Consider the following 24,756-nt stretch of genomic DNA (forward strand, 5'->3'; position numbering starts at 1 on the left):
TCTCAACTTTTGGTGTGTGCTAACATCTGGGACTCATCATGCTGTCTGGCATTTCAACAAAGATGATGTCACTGGTGCCAAATACTTTGACAAACATGGCTACTGCATAAATCTGAAGATCTGAAAAACCAGACAAATTATGTTTATGATTAGATACAAAATGAGTTGTTTGTACCGCGAGTTTAAGTACGCTAAACACAGACTTGCTTCCCAGAAGGAAGACATTGATTGAAAACTGTAAAAGCAAGCAATTCTTTTTTTCCTCTCTCTTTGAGAGTCTGGAGGAGCTTTTGATCTTCCAGTGTCTGTTACAACCTTGGGGAAGGTTAAGTTAACCCTTTGAACAAACATTCCTACCAGCATCCAATTCACACAAAGTAACTTAATCACCAGCTAAATTGAATTCAAACTGCTCTAGAGAACATGAACTGACATAACTCAGCTCTGATGACAAAGAAATGAAAAGGGCTGACTTTGCTGCTGAGATGCACTGAGGGACTCAAACCCTTGGTTCCAACTTTGGAGACACCAGGCACTGTGATTTCATTGCACGCAGATGTTGGTGCAGAGATGGCCAAGGTGCAAGTTTGTGCTGTGGTGCAGAGACCCATGACTGAGACCTTCGCTTGCAGTGCTGCTGGGAGGGCAGTGTAGGGCAGAGGACAGCTCTGGGAAAGTCTGTCCTTTCCCACCCTGCTGAAGGAGTAGAGGTGACAACTGCAGAAAGTGCTTCAAGTGCTGTCCCTTCTCCCTACTTTGGAGGATGAATTTCTTTCTCATGCTTTTCTTCCTGTGCACCCATCTGAAACCTAGCAGACCTTTTCAAGAATTATTTTGTTGAAGATATAATTCAAAAGGGAATTATTCAATTCAGTATTGACCACTCCCACCAAGAATCTATAAAAGCAGCCTGACTTTACCAGTCTGACAGGGCTGGGATGCAGGAGACTTCAAGGACACAGATTTATGAAGCAGAATTGCACTATAAGCTCTGCATTCCTCTGCTGCCAGTGTGTGCCTACTGTTACAGGAGTTGTGATCAGTGGCTTCTCCAAAAGGAGTGTAAACAAAAGAGGATGATTAAAGGAGGCACAGAAGCACCAGTTCTTGTTATCAGGCCTAAACCTGGCACTGCAGCAGTTCCAAGGGGTGATAATTGCATGGGGAATTTCTGTGACATAGACACTAATTCACATTACAGCAAGCTTAATCATGTAACCTCCAAACAACTGCAAGCAATATGGGATGTACCTAGCAAGGTATGTTTATTACCTAAACAGACAGATAATGGTCTTAGCTGAGACTTATCAGTCTTTAAATAGAACATAAGATATCCAACAGAAAGGTGTATTTCAGCTACCATACAAAAGGAAAGATGAGACTCTAGATTATGTATAAAATGGCAAATAACCAAATAAATCACAACACAGTGAAGATGTCAGATAAGGATTTGAGTCTTTTAATCACACTGCTAATAGAATTCGAATAAAATTAAGTCACTCATCATTTATTATGCCAGACAGAGTGCAAGTTCAAATATTAAGCTGAAGTATTATTAACTCAGCTTTCAGCTGGCTCCAGAAGCTTTCATCTGCACTTGATATTGGTGAATACTTTCACACCAGCAACTATTACTTTCAGCCCTCGGGTATAACATCTTGCACACAGAAGTAGCAGGAACACATTGATATTTTTTCCCACACACAGGAATATTAGCCTTGATACAAGTACAATATCTCTTTATGCTTAACTGTGCCAGTATTTCTTTTTTGATTTCTGCCACATGCCTTTGTGTAAAATCTCTGTGATAAAACCAAAAGGACAAGGAGCTTTATAAAAAAGCATAATCCTACTGGACATGCCATCAATTAACTGAAACATGGAGATGGATATTTTCTGAAAGCTCCTTACAGGGTCTAGACAAACACTGTGAGATAACAATGGAAAATTGTTTGGCTTACTAATTGTAACCAAATGTATGCCATTCTATCAAAACATTCTCAGGAGGATGTCAGAGACTTTTTAAAGTAACCATCTTGTGTCATCCTTTTACTGAAGTGGAACAAGGGACTCCAATAAAAATCCTACATATCAAGGACCCTCAAAGAAGTTTATATAGATATTACTGATCTTTGAAAGTGCAGCTTGAGAGGTACATTAATAATTTCACCCAGCTGGGCAATAAACATTCCTGCCAAAAGAATTATGTAAAATTACATAAACCCTTTTTAAAGAGAATAAAGTTTCAAGAAGATATAAAGTATAGGCTTACTTCACTTTTTTTTTTTACATCTGTGTTTTACAGAAAACATTTTAGCATGTAAAATCTTTGTCCTTGTAAAATACTCCAAAGAGAAGCCAAAATTCAAACCTGTAAGTAATGCAGAATTTTAAAATGTTAGAAAAGTTTAGCAGCAAGAAATAAACAAACCTCAACCAAATAAAAAAGCTTTTCACAGCTGAAGCAATAGATAAAATAGCAATGAACAGCTAAAGGCAAACACTTTCATCAAGGCATAATTTAACCTTTAAATACAATACTTATCCAAGCAGAACTACCATATAGTTAAACCATTTGATCATTCTTAAAATGTAGATTACAGTGTTGGACTCTTATGCTGAAAAATTAAGACCAATTAAAATCTCACATTTTTCAAAAGAACCCAAGCATTGTAGCAATGCATCCAATCCTGGAACTTACATTAACAAAACACTCAAGCACATTCTTATCCAAGCTTCACAGGAGGACATGGTGCTTAATCAAGCAAGCAAAAATTAAGAAATTCAAGGGTAAATAGAAGTATTTTGACAGATAATAAATAAATGACTTTTTCAAGTTTGACCAAGATGATTAAAGATAGTTAATTTCACTTAGATAAATATCAAATTTTGCATTCATTTCAGTTACAGAGAAAAAACGTGTCTAGAAAAGCATGTGCTGCCGTGGGGTCTTAGCAAGTGCTAAACATAGAGCTACAGGGAATTTCAGCCTTGTACAATGCTGCAATAATTCTTGGCTGGGATTTCTGAGAATTCCCAGTACAAATACAACTTAAAAAAAGACTGCTCCTTTACAACTTCATTTTCAGAATCAGCAAGGAGCTCCCTCAAACAGATTTTTAATGCAAATTCTTCTAATGAAGTTACAAAATATTTTCCGTCTAACGTGCTTTAGAGAAACTGTCTTTTATGGGAAACTCACACAGAAGTTTAAAGATCCTGAAACAAATTATGAGAGATTGTTAGTTACCAAGTAATCTCCCATAGTTCTCTATCAGCTCAGACATCAGAGAGCCAAGCCTGCAGGAAATGTTCCTAAAGCTCCTGGGAAAAATGAGCTATAAGAGGCTGACACTGCAACTGACTGGATTACCAGTCTCAGGAAAGCAAGGATGCCATAATATTTGTTCTCCTCTTCATTTTTGTTCCTCCTTCTAGGCAGTTAAGAAACTGTAAACTGACAAGTAGAAAAGTGTGAAAAAAAATAGGGAGCTTCTGGTCCTTTTATCTCAGTAATCTAACTATCTGCAAAATAGGGAAGAAAAATCAAAGCATAAAATTTTAGCATAAGAACAACTGGATGAGAGCAAAGGTCTCTCGGGCAGTCCTACTTCTATCAGCAGCCAATGGCAAAGGCGTGAGGAAGAGGTGAGGATCCAGGCTTATATGTTGAGATTCCTGTGCTTGGCTGAACTTTTCCAACCACCAGTAGCCAAAGCATTGTAATGCAGTTCAAATCATAAAAATTTTAGTTGTGATTTTTTAAAAAAAGTTTTATTATTTTGTTAATATCACTTCTTTGAATCCAGATGCCTAGTGAGTTATTGGTCTTGAGGAAGCATAGACAGATGCAATTTCCATAGAAAACTTAGTCAAATCTACAATGGGAAGCTCAAAACATGTCACTAAAGCATAGGGATGAGAAATTAAACCATATTTAGGGGCATGACATTGTTAGAAAAAAGATAATAAACAGCATTTTTTTATCATTTCTTTATAATTTCATAAAAGCAAATTGGTAACAAATACAAGTCAGCCCTACAGTTTTTTTTGAGCTTCCCTGGAGCTATGGTATCAGTGATACAACCTAAAGAATGGAACAATATGAAATGGATAGCTTAAATATCAGACGGAAGAGAAGCTGGTTGTGTTTTTTTCAATTGCTGCTAGCAGTATTCAGTAATAAATTTAATAGTTGACTGCCTTTGGTTCCTCACAGACATTTTCTCAGTATCTGCTGTTCACTATTACTTCTTACAGGCCTGGTGTTTCCTTTCACACTTTCCATCTACATCAGAGCTCCACAAGACCCATTGGTTCAGATGGAATATGCAAACACTAATCTAAATTCCAGTCTAAGTGATTTTAAAAACTGGCATTTCTGTGTGCATTTCAGGTTTTTAACCAACAGCAAAACTCAAGAGAAAATATCATCAGAACACATAAAATTATCTAAATTTCTGAAACAAAACAAACTGGCTGTCCAATATTGTGAAATGACAGGTTATGTCTGCTATATTTAAAGAATGAATTTGAAGCACTTTTCCACTCTTTTTAATGGATTTTTATTGTTGACATGACAAGCCTGTTTATGAACATAAAATCCATGTACAGTTTTGTAGAAAATCAAAGTACTTTGCTATAATATACATAACCAGATAGATTCACTTGAATTGTCTGTGGAAAACAAGTATTTATGGGCACACAGATGCATAGATGTGTATGCACACTTGTACATTTCTATTTCCTACTAGCTCCTAACTTTAGCCTGTCACGGTGGAATCACTGCAACAGTTCTGCTATCAGACAGGACTTGATTACCAAGCAAGGGCAGAATTTATAGCCCCTTGATTTTAAATTCCTACAGTCTGAGCACGTATGTCAACTTTAGCTTAAAAAAGAAGAGTTACTGGTTATCAGCACGTTGTTGTATCTGATACCTAAACTTAGCAAGACACAGAGCAGGTATATTAAAAAAATTTATTTCAGTTAGAAAAGAGGTCCTAACAATGAACAACATGTAGATTTGTATAAAAATATATCTACTCTATAGATTTAAAAGTAATCCAGAATGTGTAAACAAAAAAACCCTATATATATATACACAGATAGTGAAACAGAGTCATGCTACAATTAAGACTCACAGCTACTGAGAACGAAAACCTAATTTGATAAACTTTCAAGAGAGAGTTAAGATCACTTTCTACAAAATCTGAAATAAATACTTTTTGCAATGTTGTTCTGGATTGCTCCATGACAAAGAGAATTCATGGCCAAAATATTATTGAAAGCAGAAAGCAATATTATCCAAGTGGCATGAGAAGGAGTTTCAGAATGATCTTTTACCATAACTTGTTACACAAAACTGCTCAAGTCACTGTTTGGAAGTTCAAGCCTTTGGTACTATACTCAAGCTGCTCTTTGGACAAGTTAAAACTTCACTACCTAAGAAAAAGAACTACCACATGATAAAATTAAATATTTTGGCAAGGGGAACTGATAAGTTAAGAAGAAACTGTATTCTCATGACAAACCAATAGAAATGTAACTGGCAGTCAGAAAACCTATTTTATTTTAGGTGGCATTCTTCCATGCTTCCATATGACCATCCCAACCATTTTAGAATTTCTCAGGTAGATAGCAAGCAATATGAAATTATTAATTAAGACAAATTATGACAATCTTCTTCCTAAATTCATGCAAATTTAACTCCTTACTACAGAAATTATTCCACTACTTTCATTGCAATTGATTGGGGTTAGTTATCAGCCAGTGTGAGTGACAATGGCAGAATAAGGCCCGATGTGCCTGACAGGAGAGAGAGATTTTTAATAGCTGCCCTATACATAGTTTAGTCCTCTCTACCAAATTTGGCAGCAACTTTTCAGTGTATTTAATTGAGATATTTTACATGAATGAGATACAGAATTTTCTGGCTCACAGTCTGCAATCTCCTCCACTAGATGTTGGAAGGAACTGACACAATAATTGATGAAAGTTTTCCGGTTGCAGTTTATGCCCTTAAAACACCCTGCTGTAATGATACAATCTAGGGGTTCATTTTGAGTTTTATCTGGATGACAAAATAGATTCTAACTTCAGGTGTTCAGGCTATGCTTTCAAAATTTAAAGCTCAGGATTCAGATATTACCATTTTCTGTCCTTTCTCTCTTCCTCCTCCGCTTCATCCCCTATGTTTTGTTTTTCTTCTCAAAAGAGATTTTTTTTTGTTATTTTTCCTTTATGTGCAGCCCTTCATTCAGCTTGAAGTTCAGAATAAAGTCCTCTCTTCACATTGAAATTAAAATACAATTGAATAAATTAAGTAAAATGAAAAGGCCCTAACAATATTTTCAGATGTTTCTTTGTTAAGGAGAAAAGACATTGATGAGAATTCTACCCAGAAACTGCACTCTGCTGTTGCCATCAACTCTGTCCTCTCTCTGATTTATCAGGCTGTGTGTGTGAGCAGCTACTATGGCAGCTACTTTTGCTGTCTGTTGTACTTTGGATGAGGTAAAATATTTCAGCTACTCTGTATGGCCAGATTGGAGTCAGCTGCCAAGACACGAAGGAGTGGCACAGCTCAGGAGTACCTTTCTCTAGGAATTTCATGGGGCACCCAGTGCAATTCTAAGTGGACACCCTCTCTTAACAAATCAGTGGCATGTTACATATGGGGTATTCTGGATCTATTTTGCAGAGACTTCAGAAATGGCAAAGAGAAATGGTTTCAGCAGGAGATAATAGGCTTTATGACTTTTCCCAAATTATTCCCTTTTTAGTAGCCATCATCTTGTTGGGTGACATCTGGAATGATTAGAAGACGATATTTTAGAGTGACAACTGGGCTGTCATTCACACTGTCAGTCAGCAAACACCCAGGTTGCCCAGGGTTACAAAGCTGGTTTATGCCTTTGTCCTGTACTATTTAGTGCTGCTGATTCTTTACCTTGATTCCAGCTGAAGCGGGTCTGACAGGCAGCGACAGAGGCAGGCAGAGCGCTCATGTTGAGGGTGGGAGTCCCGTGGTGCCTTTGTGTGTGAGGGTTTTAGAGCTTTGGTGGCAGCCCATCAGGCAGGAGACAACCCCAGAGTATTAGGGTGGGTCCAGAAAGTTCATCTGCTTTCAAAAAATAGAAGGGCAGTGTTTATCTCTGCCCTAGGAACACATCTAATTATTTTAGTCCTGTGTACCTGAATGGAAGTTTTTGTACACAACACAGCTGTCTGCAGAATTATTATCCTAAAACAGACCTCTAAACAAAACAGCCCAAAGCAGCCTTGTGCTCCAAGGCTGAGCAGCACCTGTGCATTCCTCAGAAGGCAGAGAGCATCCTCACCAAATTGGCATAAAGAATAAATGTGCTCCACAGCAACAACTTCACATTGCTCAGCCATTCCCTGATACACAGTCCAAACATCGTTTCACTCACTCACTGTCAGCGCACATCTCTGATCAAGACAAAGACCTGAGACTTTAAATGTTTCAGTCTGGGAACCCAGCTTTGGGTACCAAAATCCTGGTTTTCAAAGGGAAAAATCACCTTCAGTTGTCAGAAAACTCAAAGCAGTGTTGTGAGCCTGTACCAGCTCTGATACTCAAGACCTAGGACAGACTAATTGGGAACTCAAGAACCAGAGCACCAAAGACAGCCTGCCTGCAGCGTCCCCTCATTTCCCTCTGCCTCAATGCATTCTTTTAACACAAAACTAACATTTCTTACAGACATAATGAGCAAATGGACTACTCACAAAACCTGATAATTTTAAACTAATAAACTTGTTGACAAATCGAGATAAGGAATGACTAATATCCACGTTGTTATCAGTGAGCAGGTAAGTAGCTCACTATTATTGTGGTTTCAGACATGTAATCATAAAAGCCATCCTATTGCAGTGTTTCACAGACCAGTTTAAGACTCACAACGTGTCTGTGACATTTGCTTTCTGCAAACAGGCTTGCAGCCTTGTCATCAGAAAACATGGGATAAAAGACTGTTCAAAGCAAATTTGCTTAAAAAATCAATAAAAATGCCTTAAAACACTGGGACAAGTTGCATAGCCTGAAGGCAAGGAACTCCTTCAGTAATGTTTCTAGGTAATGCTTCTGAAGCATGCCAAAAAGTAATAAAATTTCATAAACAAGTTGGAGAAAAAAGATGACTATTTTTGTGTGTTGGGTGCATTTGGGACCATAACACCTCTGCTCTGGGCTGTATTCTGCCTCCTGGGTACCTCATTCCTGATGCTCTACCAGAAGAGGCTCGCCAATTGCAGCAACAGAGAAGCTGAAACTAGAATTAAAGAAGCATGTAGAGATGTGTGGACACAGTGCTAAAACAAAAGGAGAAAAAAGCTGTTTGGATCATGTTTAGGTAGCATTGCCCTGGAGCTCAAGCCAACAACTTTCTATAGAGCACCAGGAAAGCAAATAAATCACTATAATTTATTTATACTAACTTTTTTAATAGTTCACTCTGATTCTTTTTGAGTACCATCTCACAAACCTGGTTGTTAAGTATAAATTAAAAGTATTCAAGAGGTAATATTTGCAAAGCACTTTTGCATCTACAGATGAATGCTGCTGTATAATATGAACATTGACATATTTGACAAGGCAACAGAGTTAAGTGTGATACAGAGTCAGACTAAAGATTTTTTTTTCTTGTCTGAAAAGCCCTTGTTTTGTTACTAATATTAGAGCTGCAGAGGCCTATTTGACAAAAAGCACCTCCTAATTTGAGAGCTGTAGCTCTTAAGCTCCATAGTAGCAGCTATTTACCTGGTTGGCTCACTCTTCACAAAATGTGCCCATTAAGCTCAGGGGCTAAAGCAAAAAAAAAAAAAAACAACCACTCTTCTGAGCATGACTGAACAAGCGACTGTGCTGGTATGTGTTTGATAAGAGGCAGCAGAGGAAAAGGAGATAAACCTTGGGGTATAAGACAGGAGTTACATATTCCGTTTAGAACAAAAGAGAATTGACTTTACTGGGAATAACTCATGGCAACACAAATTCTGGTTGCAGGTGTTTGGAGGATTTTCCCTGAGGGAAGGTTTATGGTATATATACATAAATACATATACAACTCCAGTTTACGTCAAGGGAATTTATGCATGCACTCTCAACCAAGAGTAAATTTTAGCCCTTTTCTTCTTCACTGATGTTGTACAAGCATTTTCCCAGCTTGGCAGGGCTAAATTAAATTGGGCAATGTTCTGTGTGTGTTTGATGTCTGCTAAATGAAGTGAGTGTCCAATTCGTCATATTTACTCAAGCTCACTCAACTCTGGTAAAAATTAAAATGTTCCAGTTAATTTAACGAGATAATTCAGCTCTCTGAAATCTTTCTTGCTCAACATTTGTTGCTATTTAGAAGTTGAGGACTATGTGCTGCCATGTAATTCTTTGGACAGACCCGAAGACTTAGTAATAAACAGTAGACTTTTAAGACACTGGACTGACATTGTATTTAATCTCAAGCAAGTTCCTGAGCTGCCACTGGAGAGGGGAAGTCTAGTATCAGACCTTTTGGGTTCATTATATAGAGAAAAGGGATCACACACAAAAAGCCATGGAATGCTTAGGCAAAAATCAGGGTGACTAAGGTAGCTGTTGAAATATGAAAATTAAAAGACTGCCATGTTGAGTAACTTGGATAAAAAATATAAAGTAGGTGAGGGCTCCAAGAACCAAGATAATCAAGTATCCACACAAAAAACTCCTCATGCTTGGTACTTGGAAACAACAGCTCTGCCTTGAGGTGAATGCATGTCTTGATCTTGCAACTCTATTTTATGTCGATACAGACATAAAACATCATGCAATATTAGTTGTACATATGTGATAAAGTCCACTGAAATTAATATTCAATGAAACAAATCAAGACTGAGAATTTACAATTGCTCATACCCTTAACACTGAGATTTACTCACCGGAACTTGCAGTACTGTCTCTCTGCAACCTGGCAGCACCTGAGCATTCCTTATGGAGGATGGGAAAACCAGAGAGATCAGCTTCCTGATAGTGCTGGGTGTCTAAAGCTAAGCAAAACAATTCTAAGCCTCCCATATGGGTGCCTTCAAACACCTTGCTTTCAGTCCTTCAACTTTCTATGGACTGTGGAAGAGTCAGAGGGGTTTAGGTAAGAATCCATTAAGCATCTTAGCAGCTTGGCAATGTTCACCTTGAAGAACATGCAGGTAGGTGAAATGTAAAATGCTAGTACACAAATGCAGAGCAATTAAACAAAACGGTGCTGGGGATTTGAGTAAAATTACAGCTATGTGCTACTCTTGCTGCAGAATCAAAAGCAATGCAGAACTGACCTGGTTTCATTAGAAAAACCATGAGCAGCCAAAGATGGCTATCATTCACCCTTGGAGAGATGTAAGTCAGATGGGTGAAGCGGTAACATGATAATAAATATATGGAGTTTTTTTCAGGGATTTTTTTTTTTCTTCTAGGGATTCTTAAAATGTTTTCATTTTCCATTAGGAAGGACAAATCACACAAACATTATTAATGATAGCATTGAATTGCAGTGAAAAAAACCAGCAAATATATTTGCAAAAATTAAAATCTCATTAAACGACTTTACCAATAATAAAGCTCTCACAAAAATACATCATTATTTCTAATCACTTTTGAGCAAAAGGTAAATGGGAAGCTGACAAAAAAATGATAATTAGGAATAGCCAAGAATCTAAAAAAAAACCCCAAACCAACCCTCACCTGAACAAAAGTTAAAAGACCAGGGTTATTTACATTAGAAAGGAGACACATAAGAAGAAGACGATCTAAGTATGAAAACTGAATAGCTGGGAAAGGTTAGAAACTTCACCTTAGAACAAGGGATTTACTGAAATGAAAAGATGGCAAATGCAATAATGATAAAAAGAAACCTATTATTTTCATTCCATAATTGAACTATGGTAGAGAGCCAAACAAAATATTTTTCAGTTTTCTGTTGTATGGTGCAATGTAGTAAAAATGGAAGCATTTCAAATAAAATATCTATAGCAATATCTACAAATGTATAAATCTAACAAGCATTTTTCAGAGGAAGTAAAATATTGCATATAAACTTTAATGTGTTGGTTCAGCTTCTTTCATTGTACCCTATATGAAATAAAAGTTAAAAAGAGATAATCAAATGCTATTGAAGTAAATTATCTCAGTGATCAGCAATTAATATTTTGCACCAATAATGGGTACTGGGAATTCTCAAGAATTTTTTCTTTTAATTTTTTTATTTTATATTTTGCAAAATGGAAATTCTCATTTCCAGCTACTCTGCAGCTCACCAACACTGGATTTCTTTGAGAGCAAGAGTTTACCAGGGTTAAACTTTTAAACATGGAAGACTATCCACAGTGATTGGAGAGAATGGGAAATAATATTTTGTAAAGAACATTAAATCTTGAGACTTTCCTTACTTTCAGACTCTCTGACTTGGTTCCTGGGGTGGTTTACTGTGTTTGCCTGTTAAAACTGTTTCTTCCGAAGCACCTGTAGGAGGAGGGACGTAGGGCTGGAAGGAGAATTGAATGTAATGGACTCATGACCCAGCTAGCACAGCTCCCCAGCCACACAGTGCTGATGGGAACTCGTGAGTTCAAGGTTTCAACCTGTCTTTTCTGTCAACAACAGAGAAACAGTTCCCTGGAATGCTGCTGCAGCCTTGCAACTCTCCTGGGAATGGAGGAGAGAGCTGATATCAACGGAACTTGGCCAAACACAGTGCTTCAGTACCCAAGAACTCAAATCTGGTAACAAAAATGAGAGAATGAAAGTGGAGCCAGAATTGGAGATAGCAGAATGAAATACATTTTCAGTTCTTTAGAGACTGAAAAAACCCCCTGTGCTGAAGATGGAAAAAACACACGTGCACTGAGTTCATAGGCTGAGCATTACTTGCAGCTCTTTCAGATGATAAAAAATGCAGATGAGGCTGATAAGATGACTCAGGGGTTTCTTCTGGGTGCTGCAGCATGAAGAGGTTGCCTCTCATACAGGACAGAAAGCCAAATTAGGTCCATGTAACTGTTCACAATTCATTAGAATGACCTTAGTTAAGCTAGCTTCCATGCACACTATGGTATATGATAACAGCTTGGAGCAACAGCAGTAGTAGTGGTAACACTTTCTGAAATATTTCCACTACTTGAAAGCCCTTGGATTTGTTAAAATTTCTAAAAGGATTATAACAGGATGAACTGGGTTTTTTCCTTTTACTTTCTCAAAGCCAGTATAATAATATTACACAGAGCTTTTCATCTTCAAAGATCTTTACAAATCTTAGCAATTCACAGTAACTGAACAGTTATAAAACTATAGTAAAACTCATTTTTGCTGTCTTTCTAATTCTTTTGTATTATTTTTAAGAATGAATTTTACATAGCAGTAACTTTGTTCATTGGACTTGTTCTGTAAATGTAACATGAAGCTCATTACTAAGGGAAATTGAACAGTCACATCTCCCATATAATCATTAGTCATAATACTAACAAAAATAAAATATATTCTGACTCCCTGATATTCCAACAGAAGGTGACACATTTTCAGTGTAAATAGTTAATTCATTGCTCTTCTACTATTTAAACCAAAAGCAGGAATACCATTTAAACAAGTATTACTAAAAAATCATCTTACCAAGTATGACCTTATATAATATCTGTGTCAGGTAAGAAAACATAGTAATTTTAATTACTTTCAATTTCTAAGCAGTTGCTATAATAACGTCTGACATGTTCCCACAACATTCAAGTCATTGGTGTACAACCAGACAATTTCACTACTTAACACTAAAGGTCTGAGCTTGCCAGCTGTGGGCAAATACCCTGTGCTCTTGCTAACACCAGTGGATGCTGAAGGTACCCACCAAGTGACAGGACTGACTTGTCTGGGCTTTACTTCACATCAAAAAAATACATTGCAAACCATGATGGGCTTTGCAGTGCAGGGAGGGGAATCTGCATCCAGGCCTCGATGAAGCAGTTTTGTGCACCTGAAGACTCGCAGGCACCTTTGCCCACTTACTCCCAACAGCACGTGGGAAGTGCAAAGGCTGCCAGCTTGCTCCTGGAGACCTTGCCCATGCAAAACACCAGTTGAAGCTGGAGCACTTTCTGCTCCTGGCACTATTATGGGTGCCCCCGTTTGAATACTCTAATAATACTTAGCAATAAATTCTTTGAAGCCAGAGAAGGGGTCAGGCTTTTGATGGCCCTAAACCATTTCCTAAATGAGGCCTAATTCTGCAGCCCTTTCTCCCACTGAGTAGCACTTAACTGCCCAGTGATGCCAAGGTGCCAGCTTGCATGGAATTATCACTGCAGAGGAGGAGAAAGGAAATGTAAAAACTAAATTAAAACATAAAATAACTGGGCAAAGATCAAATACCTGAGTCTTAAGTGTCACTCACTCATTCCTTTGTCTTAGCTTGCTCCACAGTAAGAAGGCATTTCACATCATCAAACTGCCCCTTGCACAAGGGTCCAACAAGGTCCCACAAACATTTCATAAACCCTAGAACTGCCTTAGAGAGAAAGAAACTGAGACATCTCCTTCAAAGCAAGCAGAGCAGGAGGAAAGAGATGGGATCTCCTGACTTCTGGACCAAGTCTGGTCTTGTAGCTCAGTGCAGAATGTGGAGAGCAGCTGAATGAATAGCAGACTACATACCTAAAATAATAGAAAACAGAAGAGTGGCAGGTCATGATCATAAAAAAGTCTGCAAAGGAAAAAACATTAATTTTTTTTCTCACAACATCCATGCAGTATGGTTTTTTCCTGCCAATTGATTCCAATACTGAACAATAAAGCCTGGGTTCTGGCCTCCTGATAATAAGTAATTTGCAAGAGCCTGGTCACAGAGAGGTCAGAAAACCATGTAAATTGCTTGGATGGAAAAGCCTCTTTCACAGGAGGGAGCTGTAGGTGGTAGAGAGGCTCCCTGCCACAGTTTTACATTCCCTGGATATAGTGATATAGAAAGAGACCACAGAGCAGTGCTGATCTTCTGCCATCAGGCACCCTCCGCCCGCCCTCTGCGGCAGCAATGGATATCAGACCTTGGTAAATAGTGAGGGTGGTTCCTGTACTTTGTGGCAACAACTTCAACACAACTTTTAGAGGATGGGCAATAAACTATTTTAAACAGTGTCCAAAAGCTGCAAATGTTATAGTGAGCTTTACTATCCACCTAGTGGCATATATTTAATTTTTACTGTCACATACCCAGAGCAGGGGATTTACTCCCCATATTTGACAAAGTTTACTCCTAGAGGGTTTACTGTGGTGTTTGCATTTAATTTCACTATGAATGCAGCCTTGTGATATGGGGAAAACAGAAGCTAGCAGAGCATGCCCTGGGAGCTCTTACTTCTTCAGCCAAAATTATTCTCATCCACATGCAGAACCAAGCTGATGGCTTGATCTGGGGTAGCCATTGAAGGGAAAGACCTAATTCATGGAAAAGCAGCATTCTGTCATGCTCTTCCCTTCTGGCCTACCTGAGAGGACTAGGACCCCTTCCCATGGGTTGTGTCTCCTCTCCCATGCCACGCTGTTTGCCTCCTCCATTCACTGTGCAGACCCTCAGGGAACATGGCTGGATCAATAGTGGGAAACACTTGAGTAAGGAGTGGATACCGCCGCAATGCACAAACCCCACCACAGAGCAGGTTATGCAGCTTCCTTCCACGTCAAACAAACGTTTCACACTGAGCATACGGCAAAACGAGCACTCAGCTTTGCCAACTCCATTGTTCAGCTGCATCTCAAATCCTGTGTGTTTGGTGTTGGAACTATAGCAACCTTACCGAATGAGACTAAAATATTTTTACCTGTCAAGATACATGTCCTGAATATTCTCTTTTAGATCTCACTAAATACACAACAAACCACAAAATATTTCAATCAGCATTATGCGTTGTATTACTACCCAAACACAAATGTCAGAATTAAATGTAATTGTAGTGCAATAAACACCATCACATCTTCGTTCTAGGGACATTTTTCAAGCAACCTTTGTGCTAATATCAACATGGCTGGTCTGTGTTATTTAATTATTGTCTAGGCTCAAAGATCACCCTTTCCTTTTCTTTAATTTAAAAAAAGAAATGCCTTATTTTTTTTGGATTAACAGAAATATTAAACTGCAAGACTGTGGAACATAAAGGCCATGGGTTGCATTTTGCTCAGGATAGGTTCTGGTTGAATGAGATCTGGGATGTGTGCCAAATTAATAGAAAAAATCCTGTTCTTCCTCTCCAATAGCCACAATGTTCATTATTAAGAAAAGCATATGAACTGTAGGATTTGATTTTAATAACACCAATGTCTTCATTAATCTGTACTTTCCATTTAGTTTAATTATTAAGTAAATGCTGAGTTAATGCAGGACCTATTGTTGTTGGACTTTCCATAAAAAACCTGCTTTCCCTCTTCTTTTTTTATTTATTCAAGGACTATCAGGTGTGTGTGTCATGTTTTTAAACAGGCCATCCTCTGTCAATGGCTGTTTTCTTCCCTCAGGTCTGTGCACCTACTCCAGTAATGGGCGGTCTACAAAGCAAATAAGTAACAAAAAAAAACCAGCCCAAGAGAACAAAACCCTGATAAACCCACTCCTAACTCAAAACCATATTTGTTTTGGTGGTGTTTTAAATGCTGTCATGTCAAGGAGCCTCTTACTATCACCTGCAACTGAGCTGATCTTCCTTGGATGCTCCATGCAGCCTCCTTCTAAATCATGATTGCTGATGGCCAACACCGCTTTGAATCTGCCGAACAAATAGTGGCCTTTTGTCCAGCACAAGTTCCTAAACAAACTTAATCTCTCTAACACTGTGACAGATGACATTTAGATGTCCTTGTTACCCTTAAAATGAGTTTTATTGACAATCAGAGAACAAAAAGAAGTCCCAGATAAAGCCCAATGTTTTATAGGCCTGCTAACAACATCTTAGTTCTTAGTGCAGAGGGTGTAGAGAAAGCCTGGAGTTGCCCCCATTTTCCCCTGCTTTGCTATATCACCATGACAACAGATATAGAAATCACTTAGTGACTCCTAGAAAGAAAACACAGTGACACAGTACCCCTTGTATGGCGAATCAAACTAAAGCTTGCATTCAAATGGCTATTCAGCTTGGGCATTCATGTAGAGGATGGGGTGGATTTTACACAGGTAACAACAACAGAAAGGCCAGCAAGCACTCCAGCCACAGCATATGGTAAAGTCTCTGTTTAATTAATGCATCCTCAATAGAATTTATCCATTTTAAATTTGTTTTCTTTTACTTGAAACATCATTAATGTAAAGGGCAACATTAATCAACATCTTACAACTTAAAAGGGCATTAAAAAGTGATCTTTCCCCCCCAATGCCACAGAATCTTTTCAAGTACTTTTGCTCACTGCCACTGATTCCAGGCAGTCAGAGTCCTTAATCATAAGGCAAATCTAGAGAGGCCTCTACTGGCCAGCTTCTCCAGCTGCAATTTTTCCATATTTAAGTGACTTGGAAAAACGAACACTGGAGTAGCTACAAGCTTTTATCTTAAAGTTGCACACAGAACGGATTACTGATAAATGCATGGCACAAAACATAGGATAATTGTGCTTTTTTTGAAGCTATCATGTGCGGTATAACTTTGCTGTTTTAAAAAGTAAGAAGACTAGAAAGATTTATCCTGGCTGTGATGTGTTTGCCTCCATGACATTTTGAGACATTTTAAGATTATAGGTCTAAAAATTAACAGGTAATCAGTTTTCTTTGTGGACAGGCCTCCCCTTAAAGTTAGGGCTTAAATCCATTTACATTTGAAATTCTCACATGCATGTGGCATTTTATATATGCATTTCTCACAACTGGAGTAAAACATACATCAAAGCTCAGAGAAATTAAATCAAGAGCAAAAGAAAAGGAACTTATTGAGTGACAGAGGATCCCAGCTTCTGTGGGCTTTCTACAGGGACAACATAAAGACAAAGAACTAAAAAAAAACCCTTTTAGGTAAAATCCAATGTTTCAGGCAATGGTCAGTGTGCTTTGTGCTAATATTAGCAGTTTTGTTAGGAAAATAAAAGAGTTTCTGTTGTATCCTTTAAGCAAAAATATGCAGTATGAGTTTGAAGATACTTAAAACTAAATTGGCTTTCTTTTTTTAATTTTTGTTATTCTACTTATCAACCAAAAACCATGGGATTAAGAAGTATCTACTAGGCAGAGAATGCAACTCACTAGGTTTTAAGTTATTGCTGTGAAGATAGGAAACTTCTAAACACCAAAACACATGGAGAGTGGGCAAACTGACATATCTGGTGAAATAAATCCCAAAGCTGAAAGCTGAAATAAGACACTGATTCTAAAAATAAAGTGAAAAATATTGATGGAAAATACAATTACAAGGGAATGAATTTACTTTGGATTGTGATAGGCTGCTCCAAAATCTTAGCCTAACTTACTGAGATTTTTTTTCTGTCCAGAATATACACTCTGGTAAGTCCTAATATTATTATTTTTTAAAAGTCTACAGTCTCTTGTAAATCCTTAGAAAGTCACACAGCTTATTTGTATTATACTTATGGTTAAAAAATTTTCAACCTATGGGTGATCTGTAAATATACTTTTTTTTCTTAATGGAAAAGAATTTAATAAATATCAAATACCTTAAGAGCATTATCCAGTATAATTTTAACATTTACAAAATAAATCTCACGTCACATAAATTCATCTGTCCCTTCATCTTGAAAAGTATTAAAATGAAATAAAAGTTATATCATGGTAATTTCTCCCTCACCCAATATGATTTTTAAAAACACTTAAAGGATAGGGGGAAAAATCTACTTTAACAAGCCTGGATTAGTTTATATTTCTTACGGTACCCAGGACTCAATAAAAATTTCGTAAAATTTTTATTTGCCCATAACACCATATAAGCCACCAGCTAATTTTACCTGTGGTTACCTTTTCCCCGGAAAGGCTGGGGGCAGGGAAGGAGGTGTAATACAGGTCAATTCCTACCTCATGGTCAATGTAGCCTTTAAAAGCTACAGAGCAGCTCTGGAGCTCGCCCTGCCAGTCCCAACAGTGACACCTCCTGGGGCAAGCGGGCTCCAGGCAGCTGCCAGACTCTCCCTGCTTGGCGGTGCCGGGAGAGCTCCAGCCCGCAGAGCTGCACCAGTCCCAGGCCGAGAGTTTCTTTGAAGAAACTTTTCAGGACTGAAGCACTGCAGGGAGGAAAATGAACAATCCTGTTTAATTACATCAGTTTAGTGAGGAAAGCACAGGAGCCAGCGGCCATGTGGATGGACAATATGAAACACTAATGTTATCCTTAAGGTATTTCATTAAAAAAGGGGGATTCCGTTTGGAAAATAGTGCTCCAGCAATAGTCTAGGAGTATGTCCAACAACTGTGCCCACAGCACAGGGCTAACAGTAGACTTTCTTGCTTTTAGTGAGTTTTGTTTATTTGTTTGGTTTGGTGGGGGTTGTTGGTTTGGGGGTTTTGTTTGTTTGTTTCTTTGTGGTTTCTTTGCTTCTTGGTTTGGTTTGGTTTGGTTTTGTGTAGCCTAAGCTCACCCATGCAGAAAAGCTGGAAAAAATTTAAAGGACAATTTCCACTGGTCTCAGAGCATTTCTTATCTAACTTTTAAAAACTATGGGACAAATAGCTTACAAGTCAAGTTCTGCAAACTCTAGGTAACAGGCACAAATCTTCAAACAGCAGGAACCCAGTAAGGACTGGTCATCACAAAGAGATTTTGTCACAAGCCACAGTGTCCTGAAAGAAAATTGATAAATCTGCATTGGAGGAGAAACATATTCTAAATATGCCTAGATTTAGAATATCCTTTACTTGCATTTGAATTAAAACAGAGAAAAAAATTTGCAAATTCAACCCAAGACCACCCCTTTGCAAGAGGAGGAATTTTTCCTTTAGATTCTCACAGAACTAATATTGGATAAAATTATTACCAATCAGTTCACAGTGGCCAAGAAATCCACAGTGGTCTTTGATGTCAGCCTAATAAAAAAAATTTTAAGAATCATACATTTTTAGGAATATGGACTGTCAGCATTTCATCGAGGAATCTCTGGCATGTGGTAATTTCCTGACAGAGATAGAATTACACAGATTTGGTGACATCAAAGTGTAAAAGAGCTCACACAAATTGGTTGAGAGAGTTTTTGTTTTCTTATTTCTACTGAGCTCATTATTCCTATTTAAAAATCCAAACAAACAGCATATGAAATACCAATTAATAAACATCTTCAGCACATGAATTTCCAGGAAATGGTTCTGTGAACAAAAGTAATCTCAAAATGATACACAATTCCAGTCAAATCTAACAAGTGATCTGACAGCTTTTTGGGAACTAGTACACAAGAAAGTGCATAGAAGCACTCAGGAGGAAAAATCCCCTCTACAGATCTGCATTTGCAGGTGAAACTGTGATTGAATGCAATCAAATTTCCTGCATTTTTGTTACAATCGTTCACAAATATGCAATTTACTAATTATAACAAGAAATCAAGAATTAATAAACTGGAAGTTAGAAATCCACAAAGGAGAAGTTAATCACTACTCAAAAGTATTTTTTTTCAAATCAGCTGGGCAAAAAAGGGGAAAAATGCAAAATATGTATAATATTATTACCTGATTTAATAAAAATCCCAAGAGTCTTACTTATGAGTATCTTTTATAAATATTTCTTCTAGTTTTGTTCAATAATATATTTGTAAAAGAAATTTTTTATATTAGCTATATAGCAACATATGTATCTAATAGAAGAAATCACATTTGAAAACATTTTAAGATAGTTGTATTTTACATGTTCAAGGCAGAATGTGCAGAATGACTTGAAACTCTGTTTTGTACACCTTTATATTTTAAAGCATGATTGAATTGCAGGTAAACTGGGAAAAAAAAAATCTGCCATTTCTGTCTGAAGTACAGAACTCTTTTTTTTTTTAATCTTACAGATATATTTGAGATACTGTGTTTACTTTCTGATGGTGTGGTGTTACTAATATATCATAAAGAGAGTACAATTAAAGAGTCTGCAAAACCCACAGAGAGAGTAGCCGAGATAAAAGACAGTTAAAAAAAAAAAAAGCAGGGGTGAGGGGGAGAGGACTAGGACTAACACCTGGGGTTGTACCTAGCTCTGCCTTCGTGACTAATATTGCTGCTTAGGGAAGCCAAAAATTGCAAAATGGCCAAAGTTTCCCCAAGTACCTGAAGCAGTAATTCACCTAATGTCTACAACAGTCGGGAAACAGATTCCCTCTCTGCCCTAGAAGAGCCCATTTATCTATTTCACAGGGGATTTGCACATTGCAAAGCTTCCGAAAACCCATGGGCTGACAGAGGGAAATGGCATCCAGCAGCACAGGGCAGCCCATCAAGAGCAAAGCCACAAAACAGAGCCAGAGGCAGCTCCAAGGCTGCCAACACAACTGCCTAGAAAAGCTGCCAACGAGCCAGAAACTGCTTGTGGGAAAATATCACTTACCCTTAGCATCTGGGTCCCGTGATTACTGTCCAAAGAAACACAGACTTGTAAGATAATGGCAGGATAAACAGCACTTCATTGCTCCTTTTTCTCCCCCTTTATTCCCACAAATTTTTGATACATCACCCCTCAAGTTGGGTACAATTTTTAAAAAATCAGTTGTTTTAATCTTTGTGTTACTCATGAAGTAAAATGAGTCTTCCTGCCTCATCTCTAAAAATAGCTTTTGCACGCGCTTCCCTTGGCTCTCGATGTACGACACATAGTGGGGCTATTTGTTACCATTATTGACATGTTTGTGGTGAACTGCAAGCGTGTTTACAGTAGAAATGAAGTCCCTGCTCTCTTGGAGGTAATCCTGGGGTGTCTAAAAGACTCATGGGAGTCCTTGACATGGATTCTCTGAAATGAATTTCTGTTCCCGTATAAATAAATTATCTCGGGGCCGCATATTTTTATTTTCCTTCTATTTCAGGAAGGCAGCAGATGCAAAAGTTCCTGATGGTTCTAGCAATAGTGCCCTGCACAAGCTGTCTGCTATTGGACCTATGGATGAATGGGAGCAAAAGAGGAAGAGGAGGGCTTTACACTTACCCTTTGCAGTGTAACAGAATGAGAACTGGGGCTTTTGCAGACAGTAAATAGGGCAAAGTGAGAACTGGCTCCCTGAGGTGATGGGTGTCAAAAATGATAGGGGACCTAAAGGCCAGAGATGCCTCATGGCAAGTGAACTGGCCCTAACTTCCCCAAATTATGCCAAAGGTTGACCAGAAAATTTTACAGTCATTAGCTTTTGACTGGAATTGATAGATTTCCATTTTCATGCAATATCTATTCACTGCAGTTTCTATTAAAAATATATAGCCTTGTCATCTTACCAGCATAGGCTGGATATTTTTCCTGCAGAAATTCACTAAAAGAAGTAAACTTTAACCAGAATTGCAGTTTGTATATTTGTACCACACTGGAACACACCCAGGCAATTGCTCATTAAAGCTGTCCAGTTATGTGTAACATATATGGGACTGTGCAACATGCCAGGTGTTAAACAAAACATGAGGTGACATCATTTTGCAGACTGGGCTATAGAAAATACAATCTCCTGGTGATCTACAGAGGAAAAACTCACTGCTTTTTTTGTGAACTTAATAGAAGATGACAGAAGAGTACAAGTTGTTATTGTCTTTATATTTTTAAATCAGGCAAAGCTGTCTCTGTATTCACAAATCCATGTTTATAAGCAGCAAGCCTACACTAAATCTGCCACTAAAAATATTCTTTCTAGTAAGGAATAAGGAATTTAGAGTAAAATAAACAAAATTTATAGGAATATCTGTGAGCTGCAGATAGATTTAAGTGTATAGCCAGCAAGAAAATATGCAAGGGAGCCTAACCAATAACATAAGAGGAAACTCTAAACTGGAGTTCCTGTATAATAAACAGAGCAATATGGATTCAATGCCACAATCAGCTTTCTTGTTTTTCTTTTAATCCTCAAAGACAAAAAGTTTTGGCTACAGCTATGGACTCCTTTGGTTGATGGATTACTTGATCAATGTAGCTGAGAGATTATTATTTCTATTCCCATGTAAACTAATGAATTCCAAAACCTGCTCAGATTTGTAGAATTATTTATACCTTCATTAAACAAACAGAAAACATCATTGCTAAACAGTTCAGCTCCTCCTGATCCATTGGACAAGGACTGTATTCAAAACCAAATGTATCTCCAGTGTGAGGTTGAGCTCTGAGAGGAAGTTACTGTCCATATCATTACTGTTGGACAGTCTTGTCCTTGGAAACAAGAGAAAAAGTAGATGTGAAAATGCATTTGTCTCAGTGAAGCAAAGCACAGAAAACTCACCAAAGTACCCAAGATATGCTATGTGATTCTTGCTTTCAATGCTGTGGGAAGATGAGCACAGAAAATGCTGTTTGATAGCTCTGAGTATGGTCAAAAGGAAACATGTCTTGGACAGCATCACATGTATGACAAAAGGTGGATGATAGGCTAACTCTGTTTTACAGTGAGCAGAAAAGTTGATAGTGGTATAAAAGGACCAAAAGGCTGTAGCTAAAGTCAGACTTTACATGCAGGCCTTCTATGCAATATCATAGTGCTGGTTTTAGAATAAATCAAGAAAGCAAAGTAGGTTATTTGTTCCTTTTAATAGGAAGCCACTACACAGAGCATTTAGCTTGCTTTTTCTGTTCATACTCAGTTTGTTTACTGCTTTTTTTTTTTTTTTATCTTAGTGTCTTGAATATTTAGTGGCATACAGATCTTGCTTACATTCAACATTTTCATATTTCATTGTATTTTAATTACTACGAAACCTTATGCATAAGCTGCGTCATAATATTATTTTCTTCCGCTCCACTGAAAATCATATACATTTTCTTGATCATGGAAATATTTTTAATTTTTAATATGGAATTGTCTGAGAAGGCACAGTTTCAGCAGTGAGGCCCAATGTTCCAAATGAAACATATCACCTATGTTTCAGGACAAAAAAAAATCGCATTGTATCTTATGTGTTTGAAAAGAATGCTAATGCCACTTCATCCTTCACAATCTTATAGTTCCTACATGACCAATGCTGGAAACATGTTGAAACTGTCACTAGTTTTCATCTATTAAAAAAATAAGATTTTGACCTAAAATATGTTTGGGTTTTTTCCTACAGAAAGACACTTCTGCTTTTATGAAGGCAGATGTTTCTTTTCTCTTAAGACATCAGCTGAAACTGCAGAGAACTAGTTAGCTGCACACACACACTCCATGTTCATCCTGTATTCTTTGGAATAACTGTCCAAATTTTATTAGGATTTTCTTATAATGATGTTATATGATGTCCTTGTGATACCTGCATATGTAGAGATCTTAATATTGATTTACTGTGTCTTTTGCCCATCCTAGAGCAGTGTAGATAGCAATTACAGCTGTTGGTGGTATCTATTTTGTCTTTTCATAATTGTCGTTTTTGGTTCTACTTAGGATTAAAATATGAAAATTGCATCACGTGCACATGAGCAGGGCTTTAGCCAAGTTATCAGCAATTTCACGGCACCATCATCATTTTAACCAGCATCCTCTTCATCTTGTTTATGAAAACCACATACTGTAACATAAACTTTTAGAAGGAATGTATCATCATAAGAGCTGCCCTGACAAGAAGCCCTCATTCAGATCATTAATATCTTCCCCAAAAAATCATCAGGGACAGAGAAACACCTGTACAGCTGTACCAGATGTTTCCAAATAGTTCTGCTTGGGTTACTGTCTGAGATTGATCAGTTCAACACTATTCCTTAGCTGGATCTAAAATCACTTACAAACTCCTCATTGTCAGCACTTTGCTCAGCTGAAGTTGCAAAGGTGCAGTGGCACACGCACTTTCTTAATTGCACAATAGATTTTTAAAAAGCAGTAAAAACAAACATTCTGATGAATACTAAACGTCTGTGCATTCTTCCCAGTAATCAAAATAAAACACATTCCAAGGATATAGATGGAAGAGAGGTAGGTAATATATGCAAAGAAACATCAGAAAATATTTTTTAACTGCACAAGTTTCTGTTTTTAGAGCAGTGATTTTCTTTAGCACTAGAAAAAGAAATCCTTGTGCAGGGTTGACTTGGTGCTGGTTCCTGTATATTCTGTTCATGTACAACACACAGCTGAGATAATGGAGAGCAAACGTTACATGCAACATCCTCACAAGCATCGACTTTATGTACCAGTCCTCCCAAGCAGGCTATCTCCTCGTTTGGCAATGAACTGAATCTTCTATTAAAAATTAAGCTGAACAAAGAAAAACAGTCTGAGAAGGCATTTGGTTTTGTCTTTTGGTTTTGTGCCTTTTTGGTTTTTTAAACACACTCTGACTGGTATTTTAAAAGAACTTTTGCACACATTTGGATACAGATGAGAACAATTAAATGCCCTCTAATAATTAATGTATATGCAATCTATAGCATGCATTCTCTTCTTATTAGAGGCTGTGGGTTTTTTGTTGCAATCTAGCTAATAAAGGCTTTCTTTTCCACAAGAGAATTTTGACAGGGTTGACTCCAGACGGCTTTCCAGCTGAGGTCTGGGGCCTTGCTGAACCTTCAAAATTTTCCCATTTGAGCTGCATCAAAGTGAAGGAAATTCAAGGATCACTAACGTCTCAGATGGTAGCACTTGCCCTAACAACCAAGGTTCAGGAATTCTTTGGA

The sequence above is a fragment of the Aphelocoma coerulescens genome, chromosome 9 (assembly GCF_041296385.1).
Source record: "Aphelocoma coerulescens isolate FSJ_1873_10779 chromosome 9, UR_Acoe_1.0, whole genome shotgun sequence".
In the NCBI taxonomy this organism is placed as follows: Eukaryota; Metazoa; Chordata; class Aves; order Passeriformes; family Corvidae; genus Aphelocoma; species Aphelocoma coerulescens.